The sequence below is a fragment of the Bufo bufo genome, chromosome 4, assembly GCF_905171765.1.
Source record: "Bufo bufo chromosome 4, aBufBuf1.1, whole genome shotgun sequence".
Taxonomy (NCBI): Eukaryota; Metazoa; Chordata; class Amphibia; order Anura; family Bufonidae; genus Bufo; species Bufo bufo.
Window position 1 is genome coordinate 534,321,914 of NC_053392.1, and position 15,273 is coordinate 534,337,186.

General features: G+C 43.6%; 1 protein-coding gene across 3 annotated transcripts in view; it reads left to right on the forward strand.

The window, feature by feature from the left end:
- Positions 1–12,312: 12,312 nt before the first annotated feature.
- The window catches only part of PLCB4 (phospholipase C beta 4), a 378,077-nt gene continuing 375,116 nt past the window's right edge, over positions 12,313–15,273 (forward strand). For 2 of the 3 annotated variants that reach the window (XM_040429870.1, XM_040429871.1), the window contains exon 1: positions 12,313–12,576. The gene's annotated coding sequence lies outside the window, so the exon portion shown is untranslated. The remainder of the gene's footprint in view (positions 12,577–15,273) is intronic. The other variant, XM_040429869.1, reaches the window with a different exon arrangement.

Here is a 15,273-nt window from a genome sequence, read left to right on the forward strand (position 1 = left end):
TGTTTTTGTTTACTTGAAACTTTTATTTTTTAGGGGGAAAAGTTTATTTTTTCAACTTTTTTTCACTTTATTTTTGTCCCACTTTGGGACTTCAACTTTTGGGGGTCTGATCCCCTTTACAATGCATTCCAATACTTCTGTATTGGAATGCATTGGCTGTATGAGTAATACAGTGTGTATTACTTATACAGCTTCCTGCCTGTGAGATCCAGGGGGCTGGATCTCACAGGCTCTCCACCGGAAAGCAGCCTCAATGCCTAACGAAGGCATCAGGCTGCCTTCCATGCCATCGGGTCCCCGTCACAGCAGTACGGGGACCCGATGGCAGCGCCGATCCCCGCCGTTCATCGCACCTGCCACGGTCAGCGCTGCCCGCGGCACATGAAGGGTTAATATGCCGGCATCAGTGATTTCACCGATGCTGGCGCATACAGCAGGGCTCCGGCTATCAGTGACAGCCGGGCCCTTGCTGCTGATCAGGCGCGCGCAGCGCCTGCACCCGCCCCGATCCCCATGAAGTACATGTACGTCATCGGTCTTTAAGTCCCGCAAAGAAATGATGTACATGTACGTCATGGGTCCTTAAGGGGTTAATAGCCTGTAGAACTGGGGACATTTATCATGAGCCATTCATTATTTTAAAGAATATGTCACAATACCCAAATTAATGACAGGATGTACATGCAGAACTTAATAGTTGCCCCACCCCCTTTTCTTGCCACTTCAGAAAAGTGTCGAGAAGCATAAAAATTAGCAAATTACAGCGCACATATGGTGTGTGCCATAATGTGTGACTTTTTTACACCGCAATAGTGGTGACATTAGTAAATCCCCCCAATGCCTGACTCAAATTATATATAATATAAGTTAAAGGTGTATTTTAAATACTTTTTATTTCTCCAATTTCTCTCAAATGAAAATAAATTTGGCTATAGAATTATCCTGACAGTTCTTGTCCACAGTTCCATTTCAGACCACTGTGTCTCCATGGCTACAGACTACAAACAATCCTTGTGTAGTCTGATTCTGCAGTTATACTTTTCCATCTGTCCCCTACTTCTTGCTAACATATAGTAGATCTGGATGGGTACTGTTAGACTACTTAAACTACTAAGTTTTTTTTACTTTTTTATAAAATATATCAATACTATGCGATCATCTGAAGTGTCCTCTACAGGTCATACAGAAAGTTGTCCAGATCAGTATTATTTTTGTCATAATTTGCATAAAAACTGCTATAAAACTGAAATGTGTTTTCAGGCCAGGGATCATCGCAGAAAGTAGTTTTTACAGTTTATGTCATAATTTGTGGCAAAAACTGCAATTAAACCAAAATTTGCTCTGGCAGTTTGGGACCGTGGTAACTGCTCAATTCACCCATATTATAATCTGCCATTGCAGTTCAATTGATCATCTGAATGTAAATTCCCTTTATCAATCCAAATCTTTAATCTTATTTTTGACAATTATATTTTCAGTCTAGTGACCTGTTTATTTAACCCCTTAAGGACACATGACGTATCGGTACGGCATGTTTCCCGAGTCCTTAAGGACACATGACGTACCGGTACGTCATGTGTTGTTCCGATCACTGCCGTGCAGCCGGCTGTGATCGGAACAAGGTGCCTGCTCAAATCATTGAGCAGGCACCTCGGCTAAATGCGCGGGGGTGTCCCGTGACCCCCCGATGTCCGCGATCGCAACAAGCCGCAGGTCAATTCAGACCTGCGGTTTGTTGCGCTTTCTGCAGTTTCTGATCGCTGCGGTCCCTGACCGCGGCGATCAGAAACTTTAGTGTGGCGGAAATATATATTTATCACCCCCCCCCCTGCACCTCTGAATGATTTTAGCCCGGTGGGAGGTGCAGGGGGGGTGTTGCGGGCGGTGGGGGCGGTGCGGGAGGCGGGCGGTGCGGCAGGCGGGATCGCGATCCCCCGCCCGCCTCCCATTGCATAATCGTTGGTGTAGAGTGGGTATACCAGGGTGCCAGCACATTGCTGGCACCCTGGTATAAACGGCTGACATCGGTGATGCGATGTCAGCCGTTTAACCCTTTCCATACAGCGGTCCGCACGGACCGCTGTATGGAAAAAGTTAACAGTAAGAGGAAGCTCCCTCCCTCTCCGATCGGGGGGCTGCTGTGCCTTTGCAGCCCCCCGATGGAGAGGGAGAGAGCCCCCAGACAGCCCCCCGCAGCCCCGTGCTCACCCTTCCCCGTCTGCGAAGTTCTGAGAAGACGGGGAAGGTTCCCATGGCAACAGGACGCCTGCTCTGGCATAGATCTGTTCAGTGTAAGTAAAATACAGAACAGAACAATATATATTGTACTGTACTGTATTATACAGACATCAGACCCACTGGATCTTCAAGAACCAAGTGGGTCTGGGTCAAAAAAAAAGTAAAAAAAAAGTGAAAAAAAAGTAAAAATCAAACACATTTATCACTGATTAAAAATTAAAAAAATAAAATTCCCTACACATGTTTGGTATCGCCGCGTCCGTAACGACCTGATCTATAAAAAGGTCATGTTACTTTACCCGAACGGTGAACGCCATAAAAATAAAAAATAAAAAACTATGATGAAATTGAAATTTTGCCCACCTTACTTCCCAAAAAAAGGTAATAAAAGTGATCAAAAAAGTCGCATGTACACCAAAATTGTAACAATCAAACCATCATCTCATCCCGCAAAAAATGAGACCCTACTTAAGATAATCGCCCAAAAACTGAAAAAACTATGGCTCTTAGACTATGGAAACACTAAAACATCATTTTTTTTGTTTAAAAAATGAAATCATTGTGTAAAACTTACATAAATAAAAAAAAAGTATACATATTAGGTATCGCCGCGTCCGTATCGACCGGCTCTATAAAAATATCACATGACCTAACCCCTCAGGTGACCACCGTAAAAAAATAAAAATAAAAACGGTGTAAAAAAAGCCATTTTGTGTCATCTTACGTCACAAAAAGTGTAATAGCAAGCGATCAAAAAGTCATATGCACCCCAAAATAGTGCCAATCAAACCGTCATCTCATCCCGCAAAAAATTAGACCCTACTTAAGATAATCGCCCAAAAACTGAAAAAACTATGGCTCTTAGACTATGGAGACACTAAAACTTTTTTTTGTTTTAAAAATGAAATCATTGGGTAAAACTTACATAAATTAAAAAAATTGTATACATATTAGGTATCGCCGCGTCCGTGACAACCTGCTCTATGAAATTACCACATGATCTAACCTGTCAGATGAATGGTGTAAATAACAAAAAAAAAAACGATGCCAAAAAAAGTTATTTCTTGTTACCTTGCCGCACAAAAAGTGTAATATAGAGCAACCAAAAATCATATGTACCCTAAACTAGTACCAACAAAACTGCCACCCTATCTCGTAGTTTCTAAAATGGGGTCACTTTTCTGGAGTTTCTACTCTAGGGGTGCATCAGGGGGGCTTCAAATGGGACATGGTGTCAAAAAAAACAGTCCAGCAAAATCTGCCTTCCAAAAACCGTATGGCATTCCTTTCCTTCTGCGCCTTGCCGTGTGCCCGTACAGCAGTTTACAACCACATATGGGGTGTTTCTGTAAACTACAGAATCAGGGCCATAAATAATGAGTTTTGTTTGACTGTTAACCCTTGCTTTGTAACTGGAAAAAAAATATTAAAATGGAAAATCTGCCAAAAAAGTGAAATTTTGAAATTGTATCTCTATTTTCCATTAAATCTTGTGCAACACCTAAAGGGTTAACAACGTTTGTAAAATCAGTTTTGATTACCTTGAGGGGTGTAGTTTCTTAGATGGGGTCACTTTTATGGAGTTTCTACTCTAGGGGTGCATCAGGGGGCTTCAAATGGGACATGGTGTCAAAAAAACAGTCCAGCAAAATCTGCCTTCCAAAAACCATACGGCGCACCTTTCCCTCTACGCCCCGCTGTGTGGCCGTACAGTAGTTTACAGCCACATATTGGGTGTTTCTGTAAACGGCAGAGTCAGGGCAATAAAGATACAGTCTTGTTTGGCTGTTAACCCTTGCTTTGTTAGTGGAAAAAACGGGTTAAAATGGAAAATTAGACAAAAAAATGAAATTCTCAAATTTCATCCCCATTTGCCAATAACTCTTGTGCAACACCTAAAGGGTTAACAACGTATGCAAAATCAGTTTTGAATACCTTGAGGGGTGTAGTTTCTTAGATGAGGTCATTTTTGGGTGGTTTCTATTATGTAAGCCTCGCAAAGTGACTTGAGACCTGAACTGGTCCCTAAAAATTGTGTTTTTGTAAATTTCTGAAAAATTTCAAGATTTGCTTCTAAACTTCTAAGCCTTATAACATCCCCAAAAAATAAAATATCATTCCCAAAACAATTCAAACATGAAGTAGACATATGGGGAATGTAAAGTCATCACAATTTTGGGGGGTATTACTATGTATTACAGAAGTAGAGAAACTGAAACTTTGAAATTTGCAAATTTTTCCAAATTTTTGTTAAATTAGGTATTTTTTGGTGCAAAAAAAATAATTTTTTTGACTTCATTTTACCAGTGTCATGAAGTACAATATGTGACGAAAAAACAATCTCAGAACGGCCTGGATAAGTCAAAGCGTTTTAAAGTTATCAGCACTTAAAGGGACTCTGGTCAGATTTGCAAAAAATGGCCTGGTCCTAAGGTGTAAAAAGGCTGTGTCCTTAAGGGGTTAAAGTACCTTAAAGGGAACCTGTCACCTGCACTAGGATGCCCTCACTAAGCTCTCATTAATTTTAACGATCTTTCACTTGGAAAATAGGACAAGTCAATGGACAGCCCACCAACAGTAGGACGTCATTTTAGTATACATTTCGAGAAAGAAGACTATTGGTCCTTGTATACAGCATGTTGGGAGTACTCCCCATTGTATAACCTTGAGACCAAAGGCAGTGCTAGCATAGCTGGAGTGAAACAAACCAATTTCACTGCATTACAGGATTAAATGCTTGTCTTTTCATTTGGATTAGGTGTTGTCTCTTTCTAGACTCCATGGATATGTGCCCCGGGCCGTCACTTTGTGCACAATATAATGGGACAATTCTTCCTCAAAGAACAGTCATTGAAAGCTGCTCATGTGACCTTACACTTATGTAACTAATTCCATCTACAGTTCCTTCAGAATTACCATCTATCTTCTAAGGGCTGTATTACACTGGCAGATGAGCCTTACAACTGTCGGGAAGGAAGCGTTTCCTCCCGCTCGTCAGTGAAGAGGACCTCTGCATTTATATGTAGTGATCTTCTCCACAGTATGAGGAGTGATCATTCATTAATGACATCGCTCGTCCCCATACGGAATCATTATTTGCTGGCAGCATGGAGTGGTTAGGCGGCACTTTTACACTGGCAGATCATCGCTAACAAGCGGTCCTACGAATGCTTGTTAGCGATGATCTGGCCGACCCTCCGCCAGTGTAATACAGGCCTAATAAGCCTCCTAGAGAAACATTATATGCTTCATTGGCAAACATGTAATAAAATAAAAGTGAAAATCTATGTCCTCCTCTTGTCCTTTTCTTTCATGTCCATAACCAGTTCAAGAACGGGCCCTTTCCCGCTGTTCCCGACCAAGTACATCTTTGAATGTCATAACTTTTTTTTCATATTATTATTTTTTTAATGTAAATTTGCACCTTTTTCAGTGATATACGGGGCTTTATTAAAATAAAAGGGGAAAAATAGTCTGTTCACATTTTTTAAATTTGCAAAACCTACAAATAAAAGTTTTTATGTCCTTTGCCCATAGCGGTCATTTTGATATATTAGGATGTGTGAGTTACAGTCGTTGTGGGTGGTGCTAAAAGCTGCGGTGTGGCCTATGATGTCATTTTTTTATTCATTTTTATTAATTTTTTGTCATTATTTTATAAACAGTATATATATATATATATATATATATATATAATAAATAATACAAAAATAGATAATATATAATATATTACCCCCACACAATCACATATAATATCATAAAAAAGCTTAAAGACCCACAATTGAATAATAAATAATTCAGGTGAACATGAAACTGGGAAATCATAACAAAAATGTAGGCCGTCCTCAAGTGCCCTCACTGCGCATGCTCCTGCCCGTATCACAAGCACCGCCCAGAGGCGTCACACAATATAAAGGATATTTATCTAAAAAGATGCGATAGATCAATAAATCAAATACTGATATACACATACAGCCGGCCTAGGATGTGAGACATCGCGGTTTCATTGCGTCAACAATGCGACTATTGCGTCTGGTTCACGACAAGGACGTCCCCACGATCACTGTGGTATACAACACCGCTGTTACCCCTAGCAACCATCATTGGCTAATTAAAGTTCCAACTACTAATCCAGGGGATATTGTAAGTGACACCTGACCTCAATCCCAGTCCTGGACAAAGTTATGTAAAAAGAGATTGCACCAACTTTGTACCAAACATTAAAGCACCTTCGAAAGGGCAATATATCCACAGGGCCTCAGTCGAGGAACATATGTCTGTAAACCACAGATACGTGGGCCTGCAAATGAGAGCCCGTGATCTGCCAATGGGGAAAGGAACGGTAAAAAAATTTATGGTGTCCATTATAGTTACTAACACTATGACATATAACACAAAACTCCAAGTGTGCCCGTATGGTCCCGTAGTCCAATAACCATCAGAGAGAGTGTTGAGTGATGTCAAAGCTTGATAATAAATCTAAAAACAAGCAAACAATAATTCCATTAGTACACATGTCAGTACCCACCATAAGAGAGGATTAGGGTAATCTACAGAGTTAGGAGAAAAATCCAACTATCATGTCACTTTAAAATCCACATTTAGACCTATTAATTCCCTTTGCTTCAAGCGTGACATCCTATCACCTCTTCTCCTGCCTGCCATAACCTGCTCTACAATCCTAAACCTCAAATCCCACTTGGAATGTCCTGCCTCCTTGAAATGCTTTGAAACAGGGAGGTCTAATCTTTCTTGCCTGATACTGTATCTGTGTTGGTTAACGCGTGTTTTCACATCCCACGTGGTTTCACCCACATACCACAAATTACAAGGGCAGGAAAGTAGGTAAACCACGTGGGTGGAATCACACATAGGAAATTTTCGTATTTTGATGGTCTTGTCTGTTATCGGATTATGAAATGAATTACTTCGTATCATCAAAGGACAGTTGACACAATTGAAGCAAGGATAGCAACCTGTACAGGTGGAGCCAACATATGTCCTCAAACTCAACTTGGAAGAACCAACCTCAGATCTGACAAGCCTGTCACCCAGACTTTGATTCCTCCGATATGAAAGAAGTGGAGGAGCCTTAAACTCCTCTATGTGGGAAAAATTATTCATTAGTACCCTCCAGTGTTTCCTCAATATGGTGGCAATTTGAGGAGTCTCAACACTGTAGTCAGAAACAAATGGAATTCTTGAAATGGACATATTCTTCTTATCTAGAACACCATTGGATAATCCCTTATTAATTTTGGATACACTTTGAGAGATTAATTTCTTTGGGTAACCCTGAGCCCGGAACTTGTTACCCATTTCCACCATCCTTTTTTCATCAATAGGCCCCTCTTGCACAATTATATGTACTCGCAATAGTTGACTATACGGTAATGATTTAACCATTGGGCGAGGATGATGGCTCTCGTACCTAAGTAAGGTGTCTTTGTCTGGATTCTTGACATAGTGATCAGTGCTCAACAACTGGCCCTGTATAGATACCTCTGCGTCCATGAATTGCATTTTGGAATCAGAGTGTAACAGTGTGAATTTCACACTGGGATCAACTCCGTTCAGGTAGGAATGGGATGCCATGAGGTCCTCCGCGGCGCCCAACCACACCAGGAAGATATCGTCCATGTAACGCCACAATCCCAGAACATGCCTGAAATGGTGGCTCACATAGACAAAAGTCTCCTCCAGGTGGGACATATAGATGTTCGCATACGTGGGCGCCATGTTGGACCCCATGGCGGTCCCCTGCAGCTGGACAAAAAAATCATCTTGAAGCAAGAAATAATTATTTGTAATTCTAATTGTAATTTCTAATTCAAAAGTGTCAGCACCAGATCCCTGCATTGAGTGGTATAATCAGTGTGTGAAAGGCACTGTTGTACCACCTGTAATCCCAAACTGTGTTCAATAGACGTATACAAACTGAATACGTCAAATGATGCAAGAATAGCTCCAGTAGGTATCTCAAGGCCACAAATTTTTGAAAGGATATCACTGGTGTCCCTGATATACGATCTTGAGGAGGTAGCAATGGGGAGCAAAATTTTATCCAAAAAGATTGCCACATTACAGAATAACGAACCCCTCCCAGATACTATAGGGCGTCCAGGAGGGCCGTTAAACGTTTCTGAATTTTGGGGAGTGTGTACAAAATCGGAGTAACAGGTTTGGCACAATACAAAAAAGAAAATAGTTTTTCAGCAATAATACCGGCTCTAAGGACCTGGTTTAAAATCTCCTTTAATTCCCTAAGGAGTTTAGACTATATATATATATATATATATATATATATATATATATATATATATATTTTTTTTTCACATATAAGACCTTTAGGGGACATTAAATTTTTAACTTTTTTTTATTGCTGATTTCTCCTGTAACTGGGGCTCACAGAGTAGCTCCTATTACAGAGGGGAATAGAGTCATCAGAAAGGTTGGAAAAGGCTGTACAACCTCACTGCAGAGCTGATCTGGATCTGCTAAGACCCAGCAGCTCGTGCAGACTCCTACTCCCACACAATCACATGAACACAGGGACTGGGACAGGAAGTGCCATTCCTGTTTCCTGATCTCGAGGAGCAATGGCTAAGGCAGGGGTGGTGAAAATCGTCCCTGCCTTCTCTATGGGGAGCCCTGCTGTCACCATTTTAAAACGTCAGCTCAGAAGTGAAGGATGACCGCCTGGACGTATGTAGTGAACGGGCAGTCGGAAAGGGTTAAAAATTAAGTGTCACTGCTTCGTATTTATATTTGGTTCTGAGAAAACTGGGTGACTAATACAGGCAACATTACTGCTCCAACATGAGTTGTCAACCAGATTTCCAAATGTAACAAATTATAGATTTCCTGACCCCAATATCACAGTCTTGTAAGTCTGGTATTATCCCTCAAAATGGATAGGTGATAAATAGAGATAGAGCCACTCAATTATAAATTTCTGAAATTCGACCCAAAGTTTCCAAAAAGTTTTTATTCTAACTTCCCCGAATTTTGTGTGACTTTGTGAGAGGGAGAGAGAGAGGGGGCAATTTCCATTCAGGTTGAATTTATTCGGACCGGAATTAAATTGGCCTGCCGATTCGGTTGAATCGGACAATGTAAAAATATGTTCAGATAAATAGTTTTCATAGGATAACCCCTTAAAATGCAAGGTTGCCCATATCATAGAGGCATACAAGGTGGCGTCTTTGGAGAGAGGGGCTCAAATCTGGTTGGTCCCATACATTTGGTGCTGGCCAGCAGGATCCTGTGCAGGACTCTTCTCTCCAGAGGAACGATATTATTAGCAAACAAAGAGGTGGGAAATTTGCCCAAGGGTCATGGAAATGGGGTGGGGGTGGGGGAACAAACACTAGGCCCTTCTGTTCTGGGTGCCACTGTAAAGGAAAGCCCATTTACTTTTTTTTTTCTTTGTAGCCCTTTCTCTTCTATTCACTGGACTAGTTAAAATCTTCTTGGGATTATTGATGGTAAATGGTTTAAACCTTTAAAATGATGCATATTCATATATTTACATCATTCTCATGTGTCTAGCATTTTTCAGTTGTTCCTTAGAAATTTGGAGACATTTGGAGGGGGTGCCACATCTGAACTGTCTCGAAAACCATTAATATGACATATATAATTATTATAATAGGACGATTCTTAGGGCTTGTTCACACAGCATTTTTGTGTGCAGGATTTCCACGTCAAAAACTGTCCGGAACTAGAAAGCGTCTCCCATTGTTGTCAATGAGAGTCTGCGCCACCGTCACAGATTAATTCTGTGTGGATTTCCAGACTGCGTCAAGAAAGGATGACATGACCCTTGGGGCAGTCCGTGTAGAAACTGATACTGATCTGATACAGATCAGTAGAAACTGAACTGATACAGAAACTAATATTAATTGAATGGGGCTAAATCCCCATACAAAATGCAAAACTTCAGAAGAATCCCAAGGGTCGGCCTCGGATTCCTGCCACGGTTTCCGCAGTGGAATTTTCCAGTCAAGTGAAATCCTTCAAACTGCAAAATTACAACGAATTAGATCTACCATTCTGTTTAGATAAAAAAAGAAAAAAAGAAACTATCAGTATTTTTGTTGGAAAACAGAGTAAGGCCTCTTGCACACGACTATATAGCTTTTCAGTATTTTGCAGTCCGCAAAAAACAGATCCGCAAAAAATACGGATGACGTCCGTGTGCATTTCATTTTTTGCGGAACGGAACTGCTGGCCTCTAATAGAACAGTACTATCCTTGTCCGTTTGCGGACAATAATAGGACATGTTCTCTCTTTGAACGGAACGGAAAAATTGAAACGGAAGGCATACGGACTACCTTCCGTTTTTTTTGCGGATCGACTGAAATGAATGGTTCCGTTTTGTGGTCTGCAAATCCCAGATTCTGCAAATGCCCTTCTCATTTTTTTTCAGATGGATGGACTTCAGTAGGTCCGTATTTTGCAGACATATTCTATCTTGTTGTGGAAAGGATATATGGATGAGAAAGGCACACGGATGATCCATGTGCTTTCCGCATCCGTATGTCCGTTCCAAAAAACGACAGAACAGGGGTAGTCAACCTCCGACACTCCAGCTGTTGTGAAACCACAACTCGCAGCATGCATTCTTATCAGAACTCCCATAGAAATGAATGGAGCATGCTGGGAATTGTAGTTTCACAACAGCTGGAGTGATGAAGCTTGCTGACCCCTGCTATAGAATATGTCCTATACTTGGCCGCAAAATGCAGACCATGGACCCACTGAAGTGAACGGGTCCGCAAAAACCGCGGATGCAACATGGGCGCCATGTGTATTTTGCAGATCTGCAATTTGCGTGCGTAAGGCCTAATGCATTGGTGAATACTGTATGCCATTTTTCTTGGCCAGGTTATTTAGACAAGGGTCCAGCAAATCTTTAAGGTCCCTTTAGATGTTCACAGCAATCGCCTGCTCGTTAGGGAAGGAGACCGCAGCTATTACATGCTCCAGAATGTCTACGGCAGCGGTCAGCAACCTTCGGCACTCCAGGTGTGGTGAAACTACGACTCCCAGCATGCACACTTGCTTGGCTGTTCTCAGAACTCCCATAGAAGTGAATGGAGCATGCTGGGAGTTGTAGTTTCACAACAGCTGGAGTGTCGGAGGTTGCTGACCCCTGGTCTACGGCAAACAGGGACGGACTGGGAATTTAAAGTGGTCCTGGAAAAGACACTAAAAATACCACATTCCATCACAAAATACTGCCCCCATGAGCACAAAATACATCCCCAAAAACCTCCACTGGTCGTGAGGAGGGCTCAGGCGGCCCCCGGGGCATCGGCCCACCAAGAAATCTCCCTGTAAGGTCTATGGCCAATCCACCCCTGAATAGCAAATATGAAACGCAGGGCAGATAAGCGTTATTTTCTAAGTGGTGGCTTTTTTCTCCAAACGTAGAATTTCGCATCTTTTGCTGTTCTTCCAACTTCTCTATAGGATAAAATACAAAAAAAGGCAATCAAACATTGGTTTTGGAAGCCTTTTCCACCATAAAAACCGCACAAGCTGTGGAAAAAAAAAACAAGCGGTTTCCATGGGATTTTTCCAGTGAGCAAAAAAACGCCTGACCAAGTTTGCCCTCAAAAACGCATGTGGTATAGAAAAAAAATGCAGTTTCTTTTATTATAATTTTTTTTACTATCGAAACAAATGCAGGAGCGTAAGGGGCCTATATTCAGTAAAGTGCCATTAATGACACATATCTCAATGCATTTGCCTCAGAAAACAAGTTATTTTCTTTGGCTGAGGTTAAAAAAAAAACGTGAATTTCTGCAACTGATGTGAGGTGAGATATGTAAATTGCAGGTAGCCGGCTTCCTTTTCTCAGGGGAATTAGAGGACTAAGACCTGGGATCATTATATTTTAGCCGAATATTCGAGCAGCAGGAGCCATGTGTCCCTCTCATGTACAGCGGAGGGACAGTGACAGGGAGACCTGCGCGCAGGCGCGCCCCCGCCACTCACACAGCGGCAGCAGCGCGCGCACGCGCCCCCGGAGGAGGTGTCAGGGCCGGAGTCCAGCGGAGGCACGAGCAGCGCGCACACGCCCCTCCAGGGACTGCTGCTGCTGTCTCGGCTTCTCTCTCCCGGACCTGGCAAGTCCTAATTAGAAGAAGGAGAGGAGCATATAAAGGGGGGCGCCGGCTGAGAGCAGGACTAGTCACCGGAGATACAGGAGGTTAGCAGCCCGCCTGGGGTGGGGGGTGCTGGGCATGGTTTGGTGACATCCCGGCTGATGGCTGTGAGGAGACAATTGCATGGTGCTGATCGCCTCCAGCTCCCGGCTGTTCTGTGTGGTGAGTGTTGCGGGTGCCAGCAGTGCCATGGGGGTAGCAGATGGGCAGCTCATCCTCTAGCAGCGCTGCTGACCGGCTCTGCTCCTGATTTCTGCAAGATAGCACATGCAATCCCATCCCCAGTCGCAGTATGGTGAGTGCATGTGTACCAGCCTTGCCATGGGGTAGCAGATGGGCAGATCACCCTGCAACCAGCATAGGTCTCCTCTCCCTTTTTGCATGGTGTGATTTGTGCCAGTCATGCCAGCACATAGGTATAGCCTTACATCTCCTCTCTTGAGGGGGCATCCTGATTGTCATATGTTGGCATGAGGGACCTGCGCTGGTTATCTGCAGGGCCTGCCAAGCGGTTAACTTACCTGCCCTATTATTCCACGGTGCTTGTGCCCTTAGCTGCCATCGTCTCACCCTTTTGCTGTGCAGCGCTTTGCTGGTTTTGACCAATTGGCGGAGGTTCCCAGCTACACATCCGTCGCAGTGTGCGGTGCCTGCTTTCCGGTTGTTAAGTAGTTAATGATCCATGTGAGTTTTGTATTGTGTCATTGGTCTGGCTTAACTTTGTTGATATTAGATGTGGTTGGTAAGATTTGGCTGGCATAAGGGTGTTCCCGCAAAGAGGCTATTGTGTGAATAATAAAGGGACTCATTAATCGGACTGATCGCTCGATGGGGTGTTAGGATTTTCACAATGAATTGCGTGACTTGACTAATAATTAATACTATATCTAATATCCTGTATACATGGGGTGCACCGTGCCCGCCGCTGCAGGTGCCTTGTATTCAGTCATATACTACCCCCAACCTCTATCCTGTATACATGAGGTGCACCGTGCCCGCCGCTGCAGGTGCCTTGTATACAGTCGTATACTACCACCAACCTCTATCCTATATACATGGGGTGCACCGTGCCCGCCGCTGCAGGTTCCTTGTATTCAGTCATATACTACCACCAACCTCTATCCTATATACATGAGGTGCACCGTGCCCGCCGCTGCAGGTGCCTTGTATTCAGTCATATACTACCACCAACCTGTATCCCTATATAGATGGGGTGCACCGTGCTGGCCGCTGCAGGTGCCTTGTATTCAGTCATATACTACCCCCAACCTCTATCCTATATACATGGGGTGCACCGTGCCCGCCGCTGCAGGTGCCTTGTATACAGTCGTATACTACCACCAACCTCTATCCTATATACATGGGGTGCACCGTGCCCGCCGCTGCAGGTTCCTTGTATTCAGTCATATACTACCACCAACCTCTATCCTATATACATGAGGTGCACCGTGCCCGCCGCTGCAGGTGCCTTGTATTCAGTCATATACTACCACCAACCTGTATCCCTATATAGATGGGGTGCACCGTGCTGGCCGCTGCAGGTGCCTTGTATTCAGTCATATTCTACCACCAACCTCTATCCTATATACATGGGGTACACTGTGCCTGCTGCTGGGGGTGCTTTTTATTCAGTCGTATACTACCACCAACCTCTATCCTATATACATGGGGTGCACCGTGTCCGCCTCTGCGGGTGCTTTTTATTCAGTCGTATACTACCACCGTCCTGTATCCTGTATACATGGGGTGCACCGTGTCCGCCTCTGCGGGTGCTTTTTATTCAGTTGTATACTACCACCAGCCTCTATCTTTTATACATGGAGTGCACCATGCCTGCCGCTGTGGGTACCTTGTATTCAGTTCTATACTACCATCAGCCTCTATGCTGTATACATGGTGTGCACCGTGCCTGCCCCTGCAGGTGCCTTGTATTCAGTTGTATACTATCAGTCTCTATCCTGTATACATGGGGTGCACCGTGCCCATTGCTGCAGGTGCCTTGTATTCAGTCACATACTACCACCAGATTCTATCCTGTATACTTAGGGTGCACCATGCCCGCCGCTGCAGGTGCCTTGTTTTCAGTTGTATTTTACTGCCAGCCTCTATCCTGTATACTTAGGGTGCACCATGCCTGCCTCTGCAGGTGCCTTGTTTTCAGTTGTATACTTCCACCAGACTCTATCCTTTATACATGGGGTGCACTGTGCCCACCGCTGTAGGTGCCTTGTTTTCAATTGAATACTACCACCAGCCTGTATCCTGTATACATGGGGTGCACTGTGCCCGCCGCTGCAGGTGCCTTGTATTCAGTTGTATACTTCCACCAGACTCTATCCTTTATACATGGGGTGCACTGTGCCCGCCGCTGCAGGTGCCTTGTATTCAGTGATATGCTGCCACCAACCTATATACTATATACATGGGGTGCACTGTGCCCGCCGCTGCAGGTGCCTTGTATTCAGTGATATGCTGCCACCAACCTATATACTAAATACATGGGGTGCACAGTGCCCGCCGCTGCAGGTGCCTTGTATTCAGTGATATGCTGCCACCAGCTTCTTTAACCCGGGAAGGCAGATGGCAGCAGGCAGGTCTGCCTACCCTGGAAACGACAGGTTGATTTCAGTATTTGTGTAGGGCAGGGATATCCCTGTCATTATCATTATTATTATGATGATTGCTGCGTGTGGATGGCTGGGGGATGAGTCACGGTATTTAGTGTGCCACATGGTACCTGCTAACCGTCTTTCTCAGCTTTTGATTGTCAGTTTGTTATTTTACAAAGCAGTCACTTAAAATCAAGTCGAGGAGGAAAAAAAAAATATGGCCTGGAAGGCGTTCAGCTAATAAATGTCC